This window comes from Lathyrus oleraceus, chromosome 5, assembly GCF_024323335.1.
Source record: "Lathyrus oleraceus cultivar Zhongwan6 chromosome 5, CAAS_Psat_ZW6_1.0, whole genome shotgun sequence".
Classification (NCBI taxonomy): Eukaryota; Viridiplantae; Streptophyta; class Magnoliopsida; order Fabales; family Fabaceae; genus Lathyrus; species Lathyrus oleraceus.
Window position 1 is genome coordinate 407898125 of NC_066583.1, and position 16870 is coordinate 407914994.

General features: G+C 41.6%; 1 pseudogene; it reads right to left on the reverse strand.

Moving 5' to 3' along the window:
- Positions 1-15390: 15390 nt before the first annotated feature.
- On the reverse strand, positions 15391-16487 carry LOC127081071 (uncharacterized; annotated as a pseudogene).
- Between the last annotated feature and the right edge of the window lie 383 nt (positions 16488-16870).

Sequence of the window (16870 nt, forward strand, 5' to 3'; positions counted from 1 at the left end):
ACCTCACCTTATCCTTAGTGAGTCGACTATAAGACTTCCGTACTGAAAACAGGGCTAACCCCTCTAGTAAGTCGAAGCTATCCTCGCATGGTGGATGTTGGTCTTGGTCGAGTTTTCTCCCATTGATAATGAAAAGCCTCAGTGCTATTGTTTAAAATTGAATCCACCAACTTTTGGAAATCTTTTAGCCGAACTACGGCGTTTTGATCCTTACCTTTGATGGAGGGTACGTAGGCAGCGGGTTCATCCGTTCAAACCCAATAAAAAATGTATATTCTTTTCTCATCATCCCAATCATGTTTGCACAATACTTATGTCATAACAAATAACAATCTTTTGCAACAAGTGTGAAAAGGGCTCCCTAGGAGTACCTAGGACGTGATGGGTGCCTAACACCTTCCCATTGCGTAATTTACCCCTTACCCAGACTCTTTGATCTTTTTATTAGTTTTCTACGTGTAAAACTTCTTAGGCTTTTGTTCGCTTTTTAGCCAGTCCTTTGGATAAATAAAAGTGCGGTGGCGACTCGAAAATTCATTGTATGCTTTGCTTATGGTTTAATCGATAAATCATATAGCGACGAATACACCGCTACAACTATGAGGCGATGAAGTTTGATTTTCCAGATGAAGACATCATGTTCCTCAAGATGAAAGACTGTGAAGAGCCAGTTGTTGGGGAGGGACCTGATCCAGATGAAAAGTAGATTTTAACGTTTGATGGGGCCGTCAACGCCAAAGGAAGTGGAATCGGCGTTGTCATTACTACTCCGAAAGGTGCCCACATGCCTTTCACCGCTCGTCTGACCTTCGAGTGCACCAATAATGAAGCTGAGTATGAGGCCTGTATCTTGGGTATTGAGCAAGCCATTGATTTGAGAATCAAGACTCTGGACATCTTCGGAGATTCAGCCCTAGTGATCAATCAAGTAAATGGTGATTGGAACACTCTCCAGCCTACTCTGGTACCCTACAAAGATTACACGAGAAGACTGTTGACTTTCTTCACAACAGTAAAGTTGTATCATATACCTCGTGATGAGAACCAGATGGCAGATGCTCTTGCTACTCTATCCTCCATGATCAAGGTGGTTCGGTGGAACCATGCTCCTAGGATCGATGTTATGCGCCTTGATAGGGCCGCGTATGTGTTTGCTGCTGAACTGGTAGTCGATGACAAGCCCTGGTATCACGATATCAAGTGCTTTCTGAAGAATCAAGAGTACCCTGCAGGGGCATCCAACAATGACAGAAAAACTTTGAGAAGATTGGCAGGCAGTTTCTTCTTGAACAAAGACGATGTGCTGTATAAAAGGAACTTCGATATGGTTCTGCTCAGATGCGTGGACAGACACGAGGCGGACATGTTAATGCAGGAAGTTCATGAAGGTTCCTTCGGTACTCATGCCGGCGGACATGCAATGGCTAAGAAATTGTTGAGGGCGGGTTATTATTGGATGACCATGGAATCAGATTGTTTCAAGTATGCTCGGAAGTGTCATAAATGCCAGATTTATGCTGATAAGGTGCATGTACCGCCGAATCCTCTGAATGTGATGTCTTCGCCGTGGCCGTTTGCTATGTGGGGCATTGACATGATTGGAAAGATTGAGCCGACTGCTTCCAATGGGCATCGCTTCATCCTTGTTGCCATCGACAATTTCACCAAGTGGGTCGAAGCAGCGTCATTCGCGAATGTCACCAGACATGTGGTTGCCCGTTTCATTAAGAAGGAAATCATTTGTCGCTATGGGATTCCCGAAAGAATCATTACTGATAATGGTTCTAATCTCAACAACAAAATGATGAAGGAGTTGTGCCAGAACTTCAACATTCAGCATCACAATTCTTCCCCCTATCGTCCTAAGATGAACGGTGTTGTTGAGGCAGCGAATAAGAACATAAAGAAGATTGTGCAGAAGATGGTCGTTACGTACAGAGATTGGCATGAGATGCTACCCTTCGCCTTGCATGGGTACCGCGCTTCAGTACGTACATCGACCGGGGCAACCCCTTACTCCCTTGTGTATGGTATGGAAGCAGTCCTACCTGTTGAAGTGGAGATTCCTTCTCTAAGAGTCCTGTTGGATGTCAAGCTAGATGAAGCTGAATGGATTTGGACAAGGTTCAATGAGTTGAGTCTTATCGAAGAGAAGCGAATGGTAGCCATTTGTCATGGGCAATTATATCAGAGTCGGATGAAGAGAGCCTTTGACCAGAAAGTGCGCCCTCGATGTTTCCAAGTCGGAGATTTGGTGTTGAAAAGGATCCTTCCTCCTCAGACGGATCACAGGGGCAAGTGGACTCCTAACTATGAGGGACCGTATATCGTCACCAAGGTTTTCGATGGTGGGGCCTTAATGCTTGCAACGATGGATGGTGAAGACTTCACTTCCCCTGTGAACTCAGGCGCAGTTAAAAAATGCTTCGCATAAAATAGACCCGCTGGACGGTAAAAAGAATAGTCCAGGCAAAAATGGGCATCCTGACGAACCAAGAAAATGAAAAGGTTCGGGCAAAAGTTAAGGATTAAAACTGAAAAGATCGTACACCTGGTAAGTTGAAAACCTGAAAAGGCAACTTAGGCAAAAATGGGTATCCCGGTGGATTGAAAACCCGAAAAGGGAGATCCAGGCAAAAATTAGGGATTAAGCGAATGACGGCGTTCTGAGTAGTTCTGAATCTCATCTCATGTCGGTGACTGGAAACTTTCTAAAGGGGTAGGAAACAGTCCAATCACCTTTTCAGAAGGCTGATCATCTGGAAGATCGTGAAGACGAGCGAGTCATAGCAGAATTGGAACCCAATAGAAATCCATTTCACATTGCCATTAGATTAATTCTTGTTTTGCGATTACCTCTTTCCAGGGATTGCTTCTTGATGTAAATGCCTATTCAGAGGCTATTCAATCAATAAAATCATGTTACTCAATATATCTCTGTTTTCATTTTCATTTTACTGTTTTGTTTGCAAAAATGACGTCCGAATTTTTGATAAACATTGCATCATGAAACATAAGAGCTTTACAGGTACATGCTCAATGAACATTTAAAATTGCTGTAAATTTTAAGTACTTTGAATCATCTATTCAGAACAGATACCCTCGGGGCATTTCCTTAAAATCCCCTGCAGAGCTGATCAGAGTGTTGGATTCTTCAATCCCCAGCAGGTTCTCACCACTGTACTCCCCAAGCGTTTGTTTCAGACTATACACTCCCTAGTCGAGTTAACAGTGCCAGACTGTATATCCCCAGCGGAGTTGACAGTGCCAGACTATATATCCCCAGCGGAGTTGACAGTGCCAGACTGTATCTTCCTAGCAGAAGCAGCTGCTCCTCGGAGTTCGATGCCAAATCGATGTTTTCAATCCCAGATCGATGATCTCTTTCCTGGAAGCATAACCTCGGTATCGTATCGGTGTTTGCCTCCCCCTGCTGAGTCATCTCTCGTAGATTTTGGTTTCCAGAACCACTATCGCTTCCCCCAACAACAGGTTTCCAACGCCGTTCTCTCCCCAGTCAGAGTCTCGGTATCTCGCCATTGCCAGAACACCGCGCGGCCGGTCATTTCCCCATATAGTTCATTGTGTTGTGCATCTCCAACAGTAGTGCCAGGGTCCGGAAGATTATAATCATTTCCCCAACGGGATTCCTTGCTTCAGCTTGGCATTTTCCCCAGCATTTCGCATCCCTGCATGTAGAATCATATTGCATTGCATCCTCCCAAATCGCGTAGCATTTCCATTCTCATGGAGCATTACGCCATTGAAAAATTCAAACATACGCATGTAAGCATAAAACATTCTCGGCATCCCAAGTGACAAGGCAGAAGTTTGTTTCCAGTGCTCAGACTGAAGGTTGTTCATGACATATTATCCCCAGCATGGGTCGTTGGCCCACGTGCCGCCTCAATTATCATTTTCCCTATTTCTGCCGATGCTGACAGGCATGAAGTTTTCCGGTATCCAGACCGAAGTGGCATTCAAGCCAGTTTTTCCGGTATTCAGACCGAAGTGGCATTCAGGCCAATTTTCCGGTATTCAGACCGAAGTGGCATTCAGGCCAATTTTCCGGTATTCAGACCGAAGTGGCATTCAGGCCAGTTCCCGGTATTCAGACCGAAGTGGCATTCAGGCCAATTTTCCGGTATCCAGACCGAAGTGGCATTCAGGCCAGTTTTTCCGGTATTCAAACCGAAGTGGCATTCAGGCCAATTTTCCGGTATTCAGACCGAAGTGGCATTCAGGCCAATTTTCCGGTATTCAGACCGAAGTGGCATTCAGGCCAGTTTCCGGTATCCAGACCGAAGTGGCATTCAGGAAAGTTTTCGATTTTCAGATCGAAGAAGTTTCCGACGATCAAGTCGAAGTACTTGTGGCATTCAGGCCAGTTTTCCGATTTTCAGATCGAAGTGGTGTTCAGACCAGATTTCCGGCGATCAGACCAACATTGATACTCTCATATTCCGATGCTTAGTGACCAGACTAACGTGCGGCGTTCAGGCCATGGGTATTCCTGTGTTACCACTTATTTTGGTATCCAGGTCAACTTTCTGTTTCGGTACTCAGGCCGATTTTCACCGTACCAGACGGATTCTTCTTTTGAGATTGCTTCTTTGCCGATTCTGACAGGCATTGTTAATTATTTCATAGGGATTCAGGATCAAAATCCGGGTCTTCTTAATATTTAACCATCTCCCACTATGATCATATGAAGAACGTCCTGCTTCATATTCTCTAGTTGAAGACGCTTAAATAGGGGCAACTGTCATACCCCGATTTTGGTCCTGAATTTTTTATGTTTTTTATTTTTGTTTAGCATGCTTGGCCTAACCTTACTTTGGTCTTATATGAGGATTGGTCTTGGTCCAAAGTCATGGTGTTGTTCATGTGATTGTTAATACTCATATGGTCTTGGTCATCCAAACAACCAACCTTCTTGTGTCACAAGCCAATTGCCAATCACGCCACTTGATTCATGAATATCCCTTTCAAATCCTAATCTTATACCATCATTTCATGGCCTTGTTAACACATACTACCAGTCAAGTCATGTTCTTTTCAAAGTCAAGCATTCGAGTCATAAAATAAACCAATTGTAAAAACAAATTTCAAACTATTTCAATTCATTTCACATCATTCTAAACCATCGCATTTGATTCTACATAAAAAAAAGGGTACAAGTCTTGACAATTTTGACCAATTGTTGACTTTGGTCAACAGTTGACTTTCTGGTCAACATTGACCAAAGTCACCCAAAACCCAAAAGCCCTAATATTCACCACGATCATCAATCATTTGTCCATTTACAAGGAAAATGCAAATAAAATTGAATTTTAACCAATTGTTGACTTTGGTCAACAGTTGACTTTTTGGTCAAATTTGACCAAAGTCAACCCTATGCCATTGGTCATCCTTAATCACTAAATGACTAGTCCTAACTCTCATGACATTATCCATGACCATGTGATCTTTGGTTTAACCACTTGTGCTTGGCTTCTTCACTTTAATGTCAACATGGTCACACCTTGAACCTTTGGAATCTTGCTTTGCCAATTAACTTCCATCATACTGCATTTGCCCTGCTATACCTGTAACACCCTTCTAAAATACCCCAAATATTTAATTAAAATAATAAACATATATCAGAGTAATTATGCAGTTAAGGGTGTCACACAATCATTCACACCATGTTCCAAAATAACTGTCATGCTCTTTATTTAATCAAGTAAACATTTGCATAAATCGCAGCGGATATAAATCAAATCAATCAAAACATGTAACATACTACATGTAAACTGGTTCAACAATCATTAACAACATAATTAAAAGGTTCCCTCCCGATGTTACATCTATCAGAGCATGACCCACTAAGGAGACTACACTAGACTCCAAGCATTCGCTTCTACTCAACTCATTTCTCGTTACCTGAAAAATAGTTGTAAGGGTGAGTTCCTCAATCGATATAACAAGCATTATAAAATATCATGTATTGTTAAGTAAATAACACATTAATCACCCTAATCATATCACTTATTCAGTAACGGCACATCAACTCAAATATCATATTCAACACCAACACACTTCATACTCATACTCAATGCCAACACAAACACACAACACACGTATAATACTGGAATACATCCATTCATATTATACGCCATACAAAATTTATGCAATGAGACTCCATGCATGCGGTACCGACTATTCTTGAACATATAGTTCAACTTCACCGACCAATCCAGGTACGGCTACCAAGCTCACTAGTCCCACTCATTTGAGACCTAGTGACTCACATCACTAATTCCTCACTATGGGAATTAGCTACCACCCCAAGGGCCATGCTATGCACGCTAATTCACCTAGCATGCAAACATCAACAACAGTCCAAAACGACTAACATCACTAATTCCTCACCACGGGAATTAGCTACCACCATAAAGGCCACAATATGCATGCTAATCACCTAGCAATGCAACAACAACAACAACTCAAGAATAGACATATGCTCACACTCTAAGCCATAAAACAGTCTATTCACAAATGCATACATAACTGATACATTCACAACATCATGTATACCATCACGCATCATCAACACATTTTATCACAACAGCATATCATATCATGCCGCAAAATCAAACACAGTATTAGCACACTCTACTAATACCTATACTACTCAAAACAACGGGAAATGATCCCTACTACGTCATACATCAGCTAAGTTACATCACTCAGCCTAAACAACCAAAACTGCACAACCACAGTTCAGAAAAACCACAAGTCTGCCCATACGCGTATCGCCTATGCCCATACGCGTATTGCCCATTCCTGACCAAGTCCATACGCGTATTGCCCAAGCCCATACGCGTATGCTACGCGTACCACATTCTCCTACGCGTACCAACAGAGACAATTTCACGTTCAAAACATCATCTTTCTCACCCATACGCGTAAGGCCTCATCCATACGTGTACCAGCCATCTCATACGCGTATTGCCTAGTGCCATACGCGTATGACCAGAAACCAGAATTTCCAGATCTGCAATGGCTTTCTCTGCTACGAGATCTATCCAATTCAACCTTCCACAGTCCAAATTTTACACACAATTCATTCATATCATCTAACACGAATCATACACTTTCGATTTCACAAATTGCTAACCTTTCTACCTCTAATCCCTACGAATTCCTCTCAATCATAATCCAATTTCGTTCATCCAAAGTTTCACAAATTCATCATACATCATTCAATCAGAGGCAAATCAATGGTTTCTCACTACCCATCACATATTATCCCATAATACCCATTAATCGATGATAAACCCCCCTTACCTGAGTTAATCCGGCAGCTTTGAGCTTCAAGCTTTTCCTTCCTTCAACCTTCGTTCTCTGGCTCTTTGCCCTTTTTCCTCTTTCTGTCTCTTTTCCTTTTCACGTGAAAAATAACTTTTTACCCAAAAATGGGATTTTCTAAATTCCAACTTATATATTTTCCAATAGTTATTATCCCAATAATAATAATAATAATTCAATAATTCCAAAATAATAATAATAATAATCCAATTATCTAATTAAATTAATAAATATATTATTAACTTAATTTAAATAATTATCATATTATTATCGGGGTGTTACAACTCTCCCCCACTAAAAGAGTTTTCGTCCTCGAAAACATACCTCAAGTGAACAACTCTGGATAAGACTCCTTCATCTGACTCTCCAGTTCCCAAGTCACATTGCCACCTGCTGGTCCTCCCCAAGCTACCTTCACCAAGGCAATCTCTTTACCCCGCAACTGCTTCAACTCTCGATCCTCAATCCTCATAGGTAATGTTTCAACAGTCAGGTTATCTCTCACCTGGACATCATCTACTTGGACTACATGCGACGGATCATGAATGTACCTCCTCAGCTGAGACACATGAAAAACCTCATGCAAATTCGCAAGCGACGGCGGTAAAGCGATACGATAGGCTACCTCTCCTATCCTCTCCAAAATCTGATAAGGACCAATAAATCGAGGTGTCAACTTCTTCGACTTCAAAGCTCGACCAACTCCAGTTATCGGAGTAACACGAAGAAACACATGATCTCCCTCTTGGAACTCAAGTGACTTCCTCCTCTTATCATAATAACTCTTCTGACGACTCTGAGCAATTCTCATCTTCTCCTGAATCATCTTAATCTTTTCCGTAGTTTGTTGAACAATCTCCGGTCCAACCACAGCACTCTCACCGGACTCATACCAACATAACGGTGTCCGACATCTCCTACCATACAAAGCTTCAAACGGTGCCATACCAATGCTCGAATGAAAACTATTGTTGTAGGTAAACTCAATCAAAGGTAAATAACTATCCCAAGCACCTCCCTTTTCCAAAACACAAGCCCTCAAAAGATCCTCTAGCGACTGAATCGTCCTCTCAGTCTGACCATCAGTCTGCGGATGATATGCAGAACTCAATCTCAGCTTAGTTCCCAAAGCCCTCTGCAAACCTTCCCAGAACTTCGATGTAAATCTAGGATCTCTGTCCGAAACAATACTCGACGGAATACCATGCAAACTTACAATCTTCTCAATATACAACTCAGCTAATCTCTCTAACGGATAATCCATTCTGATCGGAATGAAATGAGCCGATTTCGTCAATCTATCGACAATCACCCAAATAGCTTCAAAATTCTTACTTGTTCTCGGCAAACCAGAAACAAAATCCATACTGATACTATCCCACTTCCACTTTGGAATAGCCAACGGTTGCATTAGCCCAGACGGTTTCTGATGCTCAATCTTTGACTTCTGACAAGTCAAACAGGAATAAACAAAACTCGCAATTTCTCTTTTCATTCTCGGCCACCAAAATAACTTCTTCAAATCATGATACATCTTCGTAGCTCCAGGATGAATACTCAAGCCACTACGATGTCCTTCCTCAAGAATACTCTTCTTAAGCTCAGTAATATCCGGAATACACACCCGACTACCAAATTTCAAAATACCATTCTCATCAACTCTGAATTCACCACCTTGACCTTGATTCACTAAAGTCAACTTATCAACCAAAAGCATATCGGATTTCTGACCCTCTCTGATCTCATCCAGGATACCACTCGTTAACTTCAACATTCCCAATTTAACACTATTGTGAGTACTCTCACACACCAAACTCAAATCTCTAAACTGCTCAATTAAATCCAATTCCCTAACCATTAACATAGACATATGTAATGATTTCCGACTCAATGCATCAGCCACTACGTTTGCTTTACCGGGATGGTAATTCAAACCAAAGTCATAATCCTTCAGAAATTCTAACCATCTCCTCTGTCTCATATTCAGCTCTTTCTGATCAAACAAATACTTTAAACTTTTATGGTCACTGAAAACTTCAAATCTTGACCCGTACAAGTAATGCCTCCACAACTTCAAAACAAACACCACAGCTGCCAACTCTAAATCGTGCGTCGGATAGTTCCTCTCATGAACCCTCAGTTGTCTCGAAGCATAAGCTATAACCTGCTTATTCTGCATCAACACACCACCCAAACCCAACAATGAAGCGTCACAGTAAACCTCAAATGATTCCGACGAACTCGGTAATATCAGAATAGGAGCAGTAGTCAACCTTCTCTTTAACTCTTGGAAACCTTCTTCACATTTTGAATCCCAAAAAAACGCTTGCCCCTTTCTAGTCAACATCGTCAACGGTAACGCCAACTTAGAAAATCCCTCAATGAACTTCCTATAATAACCAGCCAAACCAAGAAAACTTCGAATCTCAGCAACAGACTTCGGAGCTTCCCACTTAGACACCGCTTCTATCTTAGAAGGATCAACAGCAACACCACCTCTTGAAATCACATGACCAAGAAAACTAACCTCTTCTAACCAAAATTCACACTTGGATAGTTTAGCAAATAATTTCTTTTCTCGGAGAACTTCTAAAACCACTCTCAAATGCTCAGCATGCTCTTCTTCAGATTTCGAATATACCAATATGTCATCAATAAACACCACAACAAACTTATCCAGGTACGGATGGAAAATCCTATTCATATACTCCATAAATACTCCAGGCGCATTAGTCACACCAAAAGGCATTACAGAATATTCATAATGTCCATACCTTGTCCTGAAAGCAGTCTTCTGAATATCCTCAGTTTTCACACGTATCTGATGATACCCAGATCTCAAATCTATCTTGATGAACACACTCGCACCAACCAATTGATCCATCAAATCATCAATCCTCGGCAAAGGATACCGATTCTTGATCGTCACTTTATTCAGTTGCCTGTAGTCCACACACAACCTCATGGTACCTTCTTTCTTCTTAACCAACAACACTGGTGCACCCCACGGTGACACACTCGGACGAATAAATTTCTTATCCAACAGATCTTCCAACTGACTCTTCAATTCAGCTAACTCAACAGCAGACATACGGTACGGAGCCATCGATATCGGTCTAGTACCAGGTACTAAATCAATCGAGAACTCAACTTCACGCTCTGGTGGCAATTCATTCACCTCTTCCGGAAACACATCAGGAAAATCACACACCACAGCTAGATCGCAAATCACCAGTTTATCTTTAGCCTCCAAAGTCGCTAACAGCATAAACAACTCTGCCCCATCTACTACTGCCTCATTCACCTGCCTTGCAGATAGAAACAAATTCTTTCCTTCCTCAATCTCAGGAAAAAACACAGTCTTATCAAAACAGTTGATATAGACTCGGTTAAACACCAACCAGTTCATACCCAGGATAACATCAACCTGTACTAGTGGAAGACACACAAGGTCTATCCCAAAGTCTCTACCAAAAATACTCAAAGGACAATTCAAACAAACCGAAGTAGTAGTCACTGAACCCTTCGCAGGAGTATCAACCACCATACTTCCATGCATCTCAGATATCTCTAACTTAAGTTTCACAGCACAATCCAAAGATATAAAGGAATGAGTAGCACCGGTGTCAATAATAGCTACAAGAGGAAAGCCATTAATATAACACGTACCTCGGATCAACCGACCATCTGCAGAAGTCTCAGAACCCGATAGAGCAAAGACCTTGCCTCCCGACTGATTCTCCTTCTTCGGCTTAGGACACTGTGGGCTAATATGACCCACCTCTCCACAGTTGAAGCAAGTCAGAGTCTTCAACCGGCACTCTGCAGCCAAATGACCACCTTTACCACACTTGAAACACTTCTTCTCAACACTAGCACACTCATGGAAACGATGTCCCGCTTGACCACATCTGTAACACTTAGCAGGAGCACTAGAGTCTCCCCCACTAGGCCTCTTCATCCCACTCTGCTTCTGAAAACCTTTGCCAGCTGCATACGGTTTTCCACGGTCATTCTGATTCTTGCCTTTTCTATCAACCCTCTGCTGATAGCTCTCCGCTCTGGCTTTGGAATCCTGTTCAAAAATCCTGCAACAGTCAACCAAGTCAGAAAACACTCTGATCCGCTGATATCCAATAGCCTGCTTGATCTCAGGACGCAACCCGTTCTCAAACTTCACACATTTTGAAAATTCTCCAGCAGCCTCATCATAGGGAGTATAATACTTTGACAGCTCTGTGAACTTAGCAGCATACTCAGTAACAGACCTGTTACCCTGCTTCAATTCCAAGAACTCTATCTCTTTCTTTCCTCTGACATCCTCTGGAAAATACTTCCTCAGAAATCTCTCTCTGAACACAACCCAAGTGATCTCAGTATTCCCAGCAGATTCCAACTCAGTGCGGGTAGCAACCCACCAATCATCAGCTTCCTCTGACAGCATATGCGTACCGAACCTGACCTTCTGGTTATCGGCACATTCAGTCACTCGGAAGATCCTCTCTATCTCCTTCAACCACTTCTGAGCACCATCTGGATCGTATGCTCCCTTGAACATTGGAGGATTGTTCTTCTGGAACTCACTCAGTTGACGAGCAGCTCCCATTCCCACAACATTCGGATTCTCTCCAAGTACTCCAGCTAGCATACCCAGAGCCTCAGCAATCGCAGCATCATCTCTACCTCTTCCAGCCATCTCTATTCTGAAAACCCAACAAGCTAAAACAATAAGTACTGATAGGGTTACACAACACCTATCCCGTACAGGGAAACAGAATAATTACGACTCGACTCGACCGACTATGCTCTCATACCACTAATGTAAGACCCTTCTAAAATACCCCAAATATTTAATTAAAATAATAAACATATATCAGAGTAATTATGCAGTTAAGGGTGTCACACAATCATTCACACCATGTTCCAAAATAACTGTCATGCTCTTTATTTAATCAATTAAACATTTGCATAAATCGCAGCGGATATAAATCAAATCAATCAAAACATGTAACATACTACATGTAAACTGGTTCAACAATCATTAACAACATAATTAAAAGGTTCCCTCCCGATGTTACATCTATCAGAGCATGACCCACTAAGGAGACTACACTAGACTCCAAGCATTCGCTTCTACTCAACTCATTTCTCGTTACCTGAAAAATAGTTGTAAGGGTGAGTTCCTCAATCGATATAACAAGCATTATAAAATATCATGTATTGTTAAGTAAATAACACATTAATCACCCTAATCATATCACTTATTCAGTAACGGCACATCAACTCAAATATCATATTCAACACCAACACACTTCATACTCATACTCAATGCCAACACAAACACACAACACACGTATAATACTGGAATACATCCATTCATATTATACGCCATACAAAATTTATGCAATGAGACTCCATGCATGCGGTACCGACTATTCTTGAACATATAGTTCAACTTCACCGACCAATCCAGGTACGGCTACCAAGCTCACTAGTCCCACTCATTTGAGACCTAGTGACTCACATCACTAATTCCTCACTATGGGAATTAGCTACCACCCCAAGGGCCATGCTATGCACGCTAATTCACCTAGCATGCAAACATCAACAACAGTCCAAAACGACTAACATCACTAATTCCTCACCACGGGAATTAGCTACCACCATAAAGGCCACAATATGCATGCTAATCACCTAGCAATGCAACAACAACAACAACTCAAGAATAGACATATGCTCACACTCTAAGCCATAAAACAGTCTATTCACAAATGCATACATAACTGATACATTTACAACATCATGTATACCATCACGCATCATCAACACATTTTATCACAACAGCATATCATATCATGCCGCAAAATCAAACACAGTATTAACACACTCTACTAATACCTATACTACTCAAAACAACGGGAAATGATCCCTACTACGTCATACATCAGCTAAGTTACATCACTCAGCCTAAACAACCAAAACTGCACAACCACAGTTCAGAAAAACCACAAGTCTGCCCATACGCGTATCGCCTATGCCCATACGCGTATTGCCCATTCCTGACCAAGTCCATACGCGTATTGCCCAAGCCCATACGCGTATGCTACGCGTACCACATTCTCCTACGCGTACCAACAGAGACAATTTCACGTTCAAAACATCATCTTTCTCACCCATACGCGTAAGGCCTCATCCATACGCGTACCAGCCATCTCATACGCGTATTGCCTAGTGCCATACGCGTATGACCAGAAACCAGAATTTCCAGATCTGCAATGGCTTTCTCTGCTACGAGATCTATCCAATTCAACCTTCCACAGTCCAAATTTTACACACAATTCATTCATATCATCTAACACGAATCATACACTTTCGATTTCACAAATTGCTAACCTTTCTACCTCTAATCCCTACGAATTCCTCTCAATCATAATCCAATTTCGTTCATCCAAAGTTTCACAAATTCATCATACATCATTCAATCAGAGGCAAATCAATGGTTTCTCACTACCCATCACATATTATCCCATAATACCCATTAATCGATGATAAACCCCCCTTACCTGAGTTAATCCGGCAGCTTTGAGCTTCAAGCTTTTCCTTCCTTCAACCTTCGTTCTCTGGCTCTTTGCCCTTTTTCCTCTTTCTGTCTCTTTTCCTTTTCACGTGAAAAATAACTTTTTACCCAAAAATGGGATTTTCTAAATTCCAACTTATATATTTTCCAATAGTTATTATCCCAATAATAATAATAATAATTCAATAATTCCAAAATAATAATAATAATAATCCAATTATCTAATTAAATTAATAAATATATTATTAACTTAATTTAAATAATTATCATATTATTATCGGGGTGTTACAATACCAACCTGCTGCAACGCCTAATCCCGCTCCCTTCGTGTCACCAGAATGGATTCCAGGCCAAAACTTCGACCAATATCGAGAATAACATGGAATCGAGGCTAGCCATTCGTACAAGCAACAAAATGAAAACATGATGCTATGAGCTACGATAGATTGAAGCAACTTACCAGAATGAAGCGACGCGGAGGTTCCGGTGTCGTCGATGCCGTTCACAGGATATGCAGTGGATTAGATTATGCAGGTTGACTTGTACTAACTCCAACTACAATTGCACGGTGGATGCTTTTTCCATGTGAAACCAAGAATTAATGCACATAATGTTGATTCTAGAAGTGCTATGTTGCATGAAATTGGTCGTAAGTGGTGAAGCATTGGTCAGGTAGTGCTTAGAGTCAAAACTCATCCACGGTCTATAGAGAAAATCACTCATGCGCCATGTCTGCAATGTTCCTCCTCCACCAGTACTTTCACAATCATCAGACACACTTATAATTACCCATGGATCATAAGCATTCTAATGGAAGTCAATCAACTTTGTCTCTATGACCAGCATGTTGGAAAAACAACCTTGGAGGAGAGTTTGTAGCTCCAAGAATAGTGTGACGGTTAGGTCGACTTTCAACCTCCCAAATGAGAACATCAGGGCTGCCTGTGTGAGTAGCCACTATTTTAGAATTTTACGGCAATTCCCTAATTCTGTTCACCCCCCCCCCCCCGGTTGTATGATGGTCTTGTACTTCTTAACAAATAGAGAGTGAGCCTCTTCATTAAACTGTGGAATATGCTCTGCAGCTCCAACCCTAGTTTTCACAACCTCACAATTCACAATCACCAAAGTATTTGGGACACTGTCATCAGTCTGCTCAGAAGGATAGAGTCGTTGCCGATTCTTATAAGTAGTTTGTTCAAGCTGAGGACCCCACCTGCAAGAGAGAGAAGGCCAAACGATGTTATGATTCGCAAGCCCATCGTAGAGAATAGGAACGAGAGACTTCCATTGAGTGTATTTCTCGTCTTCAGAAGCTTGGTGTTGTTGTTGCTGTTGAGGAATAGAATTCTGTTGAAGTTGCTGCCTAATAATTTGGGAATGTTGCTGAAGCCTAGACTGTGTTGACTGTTGAACATTGTTAGACTGCTGATTTTGTTGAAGGCTAGATACAATCGATTTCATCGTTGAAGGATGCATAGCAGGTGAGGTTTGCATAACCGATTGTTGAGAGGTATTATACTAGTTTGGTTGTAGAAGGTTCTGCTGTTGTGAACTACTGCTGCCATCAACTTTGACTTGTGTCCATATTTGTAAATATAATTGTAAGCCTTTGTGATCAATGCCAACCCGGGATCCTCTCCCCTCAGCTGGGCAGCTTCTATCTCTTCGTCATCAGAATGAGTATGTGCCCAGTCCCTGACGCGACCAACAAAAATTTGAATCACAGATGCACCAGCTTGAGCAGCAGCTGCAGCTTAGGCAAAGCTGTAAACGAAAGTCAAATGTGTTTGTATGCCCTCGGATTCCAGAAATCTTGCAGCCTCTATTCCCTGCCATGTTGAGGGAATTTTAAATAGCTGACGTTCATGAGGGACATTACTATCATTGTACAACTTCAACAGGTCATGCACCTTCCAGATAATGCCATGTGTGTCATAAGCAAGACGCGCATCAACTTCTGTTGAAACACGGCCAGGGACGAGCTTTGCCATGTCACTACCAACGTTCACCAAAGCCTTAGTGGCAAAACAAGATAGTCTTTCATTAGGAATTTCAACCCCATAACATTTCGGATACCAAAGCTTGCGTATCAGGAGATCATGCAAAGCTCCGAGACTCTCAGTTCAGCTGTTGGCCGTGGTGTCTGCAGAGAAACATTTCAGAAACATTTTAATATTTTTAAACCAGACCAATATGCTGCACAAACTACCAGCCCACTTTCTTTCCTCATTTGTTCATGTACTTCTGGTGCAGCTCACTTAAACCATGCCAAATAAGTCATTTCCTAATACCACCTCACATTGCCAACCTTGTTTCAAGTGCACACAATCAAATCCAATTGGACCTAAGCCCATTAAGAACACTTGGGACCAACATATATAAACCTTGAAACCCTAATCTGAGAGGGGATGAAAAAAAGAAATTCTGGCTGCAAGCAATTGAGAGCAACACGAGACAGCTGTTCTTCCTTTTTTCTTCCAAGACTGCAGCACAAGTAGCAGCACACTTCCTTCCGTTTTTCTCCACTAGCAAGGAGTGAGGGACTCATTTCCATTAGGTAAGCACCCCATGCTTTTGCTCACTACTGTTTTATTGTTTGCCATGGTTACTCTTCATATGTTCATACCACCATTCCATAGCTGTTATCATGTCACAACCATGTTTGCCTTATCTTTGTTTTTTGTCTCCATATGACATGTATGTTGTTGAAGCCCTCAATGTGAGGCATGGTTCATGATTCTAAGTTCATATCATTCATATCCGTTCTCGTGTGTAGCTGCCTTACTGTCCATTTTACTCCATGTTTAAGTCACCATTTGTAACGAAGTAAAACACCATGGTGTTCCTCTCCCTTTGAACTTGAGTTTTGTTTTTTATATCATCTGATTTCATGCACTAGAGAGGGAGATAGGTTGAGTGGAAGTTGGGGGTTCTTGT